At 45.2% G+C, this 4,424-nt stretch overlaps 1 protein-coding gene and 1 pseudogene across 1 annotated transcript in view; one reads left to right on the top strand and one right to left on the bottom strand.

Annotated features, from left to right (window-relative positions):
- LOC102872164 (protein FAM210A-like) overlaps positions 1-4,424 on the top strand; it is a 56,097-nt gene that overhangs the window by 38,559 nt on the left and 13,114 nt on the right. The gene's annotated exons all lie outside the window — the stretch shown is intronic.
- LOC102874582 lies at positions 711-1,756 on the bottom strand (annotated as a pseudogene).

The raw sequence follows: 4,424 nt of genomic DNA, 5'->3' as shown, positions 1-4,424 counted from the left end.
GTGTCAGAGACAGTGCGATTGGCACAGGACAGAGAGCAGTTTAGGGCTGGTGTACATAGGGTCGCTATGAGTCGCAAGCGACTCGACAGCACATAACAACAACAACAACAACAACTCAATGGCAACTTCATGCAACTTGAAACACTTGTTGTAGAAGATCAAGGAATGCAGCCTTCTGTATAAATTGCATCTCATTGTCAAGAAAACAAAGATTCGTTTGTTGATGGGCACTTAGGTTGATTCCAGCTCTTTGCTATTGTGAACACAGCCACAATAAACATGAGTGTGCTTATATCTGCTTGGGTGGCAGTTACAGTTTGGGGTGGTTTTGGTTTGTTTGGTTTTGGGTTTTTTTGTTTTTTTTCTCTTCAGACATGAGGAATTAATGGAGGGAGGGAAGACTGAGGCAAGCCCAGCCAGGGTGTTTGGTTCCTAGGGGCAGGTCCAGTTTCGGGGGGTGGGGGGGACAAAAACAGGGAAATGAGGATGTGAGCAGACAGCAAACTTGTTCTTAAACTTGGGAGATGGGAAAGTCATGCTCCTTGAGCCTCAGGAATGGCAAGCAGCAGAAAGAAAACCATGTCTGAGGAGAGACCTGAGGACCCAGAGAAGGGAAGGGAAGCAGCTCCCCACCCCTCAATGCTGAGGAAAAGGCATTTGGCTCATTCTCCTGCCTGCATCCTATCCATGAAGCAGATGGGGCTGGGTCCTCAACCCCTGGCCCCTTTTAAGGGCCCTGCAGCCAGCCGCTCCTGGTAGAGTTTCTGGAAAAAGTTTTTGCCAAACTCATAAGCATGATCATGATGGCACAGGAGGGGGTTGCCTTGATCTTGAGAGGAAGCCTGCAAAGAGTTCCTTGGTTCCTGACTCAGCTTGGATCCTCCTCAGCAGCAGCCAGGTAGCGTCCACACGTGGAGGCCTTACTCTCACTGCCTCTATTGCTCCCAGCTGGACCTGGCTCTGAGTCTTCACCATGTTGAAAGGCAGAGTCAGGATGGCTGCCACTGTCCCTGAGATGCCGCCAGCCATAAAACTGATGCCCACTGATATCTGGTCCTTTGGCCTGGACCCACTTAGCCAGCTCTTCACCAACTCGTAGTTGAACCAATATAGAGCTAAGAAGGGCACATCCCGAAGGGCAGTGGTCCCGTCCCCCACCCAGCCCAGCCACAGACAGTGCCAGCCTCCCTGAGCTCCCAGTACAACACATGATGAGCCTGCAGCTTCATCTGCACTAGCTCAGTGGGCCTGATCACAGTCACTATGCCCAGTCGGGCCAGATCACCATGGGTGTATAGAGTTCAGAGGTCAAGTTTCACCCACACAGGAAGGTCTTGAGCTGGTCACAGGCAGTGAAGTAAATCCAGCACAGTCATCACCAGGGTAGCTGGGAGACCATTCCATAGGGTCCTGGTGCCCTTATGTCTCACAATCTTTACAAAGGAATCCATGGTGCCAGTGAAGCTAGGTGGGATCCTGAAACCAGGTGGCACAGCGGGCCTCATTTGAGTACAGGTATACTGGCTCCAGGACTCCATTGCAGTTCAGGAGGCACTTCTCATCAGGTTGAAGAAGGGATGACAGTTTGGTTTAGGAGATGTTTCACAGTCTAGAGGGCTCCTGAGGGGTGTTGGGACTGCAGGTGCACCTTCCTCACATCCAGGGGTGTCATAAAGAAAGAGGTGACTGTGGCCCTAATGCCTGAAGCCAACATCTGCTGGAGGAGACTAATGGCCCCAGGGTCTTGGTCAGCCATTTTGAAGTTTCCATCCTGATTCTAGGCAGGTGCTCACACGGTTCGGTAGCTGGGGCCCGGAGAACCCATAAGTGGCTTCACGGATGCTGCACCAACCAGCGCATCTGCCAACTTGCACATCCCCCAGTCCACCATCTCCCACGGAGTCCTTGGCTGATAGCCAGTTATAGTTTCTTTAGGGTATATTTCCAGTAGTGGAATTGCTGTGTCAAATGGTATCTCTATTTGCAACTTTTTGAGAAAGCACCATACAGCCTTCCATAGTGGTTGCACCATTTTACACTCCCACCAACAGTGAATAAGAATTCCAGTTTCTCCACAACCTCGCCAGCATTTGACGTTTGCTGTCTGTTAAATTTTGCTATTCTTACTGGGGTGAGATAAGATCTCATAGATAGTTGTTTTGATTTGCATCTCTCTTAGAGCTAGTGATTTTGAACATTTCTTCATGTGTTTGTGTGTCATCTGAATATCTTCTTTGGTGAAGTGGCTGTTCATATTGTGTGCCCATTTTCAACTGGGTTATTTACCTTTATCTTGTGGTTCTCAAGAATTTTATAAATTCTAGATATAAATCCCTTGCCTGACTTATCGTTGTTGTTGTTGTTGTTAAGTGCCGTTGAGTCATAGGCTACTCATAGTGACCCTATGAACAAAAGTCCTCAACACTTCTGTGACTTTCTTTCATCCCTTCTCCAAGTTTATAGGGTTTCCAGTGGCAAGCTATTACGGAAGTGGATACCACTCCTGCTTCCAGGCTTGTTTGTATCGGGGAGCTCCACCAAACACTGTCCACCATTGGTAACCATTATTGTATTTGACACATTAGTGTCACAGTGTTCAGCTTCACAGCAACCACAAGTGGACACAGCAGGGCTATACAATCTTGAATGTTTAATGTCTAAAACAATTAAGAAACAGGCCTGATGGCCACAGATTAAAGTCACCCACCTTTGGCTTGGTAGCATCACTCTCTGTCCACTAGGCCAACTGATCTGTCTCTATGTCATTACCAAATATTTTTTCCCAGTCTGTGGCTTCCCTTTTGCCCAATTGGAGAAGTTTATGGATGTGCATTTTTAGAAGGTTCCATTCATCTATTTTATCTTCTCCTGGTTGTAGATTTTTCAGGACGCTTGGAAGACTATTTATGTTGTAGAGAATCTTTGTTTTCTTGATGTTGAACTTCAATTCCTATTGGGAACTACAGTCCTTGACCTTGTGCAGCAAACGCATCAAGTCTTCTTCAGTTTTGGCAAGCAACGTTCTATCATCTGCATGACGTAGGTTATTGATGAGTCTTCCTCCAATTCTGATGCCATATTCCTCCTCATAAAGTCCAGCCTCCCAAATTCTGCATATAGATTAAAATGGTATAAGACCTCTCCAGAGTGCTGAAAAGCAAAGATCAGTCTAGAGACTAAGGTGCTCCTGTTCCAGACCATGGTCTTTGCAATTACTTGCTATGCATCAGAGAGCTGGACAGTGACTAAGGATGACAGAAAAAGAATTGATGCCTTTGAGTTTTATTGCTGGAGAAGAGTATTAAACATTCTGTAGACTGCTAATAGAACAAACAGGTTTTTCCTGAAGAGGAGGAAACCACATTGCTCTTTGAAGGCAAGGATTTTAAAACTCTTTCTCAAATACTGTGGACATGTGGCCTGAAGGGACTAGTCATTGGAGAGGGACATCATGCTTGGAAGGGTGGAGGGACAACGCAGGAGAAGACAACCCTGGATACGATTAATTGGCACAGTGATTGTGGCAGTGGAGACAGGTGTGTCAGAGACAGTACAATTGGTTCAGGATAGGTCCAGAGCTTTGTGTGAATGGGGTCACTATGAGTTACAGGTGACTCGATGGCACAGAATGGCTCGGAAGCAGTGGGTAATGACATTGAGGATCTTTTCATTTGGGCACTATTTTTGGATCTTCGTTGGTAAAATTGCTCATTTTGGTTTTTATTCATTTTTTTAAAATATTTATTCATTGTTGCATATTTCCTTTGCCCAGTTTTTTGTTGACTATAAGGTAGGTGAGGGTTTTTGTTTTGTTTCTGTTCTATTTTTTTTTCTCTACTAGTTTATTTACAAAATTCTAATACAAATTTTAACAAATTCTTTCCATTTCCCTCATCCCCTCACCCATCAAACTGTACAACCCAATGATTAATCCCCCTTTCCCCCTGCGCATTCACATACCTCTACTTCCAGCCTCTCTCAATCCTCCTGGATCCTTATACTCATTCTACAGTAATGGTTTTATACAATATTTATCCTTGTGGGACTGAGTGAGTTCACTTGGCATAATGCTCTCCAGTTGGGGTTTGTTGTTGTTCTTGTTGTTTTAATTTTTTATTGATATTTTAATGAAAGTTTATAAAGAACTTGTATTGCCATTCCTTCATTGTTGCACGAGGGTGGGGGTTTTTTAAAATATTTTTCTGTTAAAATTTACTGCCATCGAAAGCGCAAGGTGGGCCCATGAGGACTTAAGGGGTTGGCTGTCCACTCTTGGCGTCCCTGGTGACTCCCATTTGTTTCTCGGTAGGTGTTCGTACCTTGTATTTCTTTTACTGTTCTTGTACATTCCCAACAAGATGCCCTTGTTTTGACTCAGAAGGTGCAGAACGAAAGGAAAGCCTTCTATGAAAAGTAGACTTTCC

The sequence above is a fragment of the Elephantulus edwardii genome, unplaced genomic scaffold (genome assembly GCF_000299155.1).
Source record: "Elephantulus edwardii isolate Elephantulus edwardi_28Jun2011 unplaced genomic scaffold, EleEdw1.0 scaffold00446, whole genome shotgun sequence".
NCBI lineage: Eukaryota > Metazoa > Chordata > Mammalia > Macroscelidea > Macroscelididae > Elephantulus > Elephantulus edwardii.
This window is presented reverse-complemented; position numbering and strand designations above follow the sequence as displayed.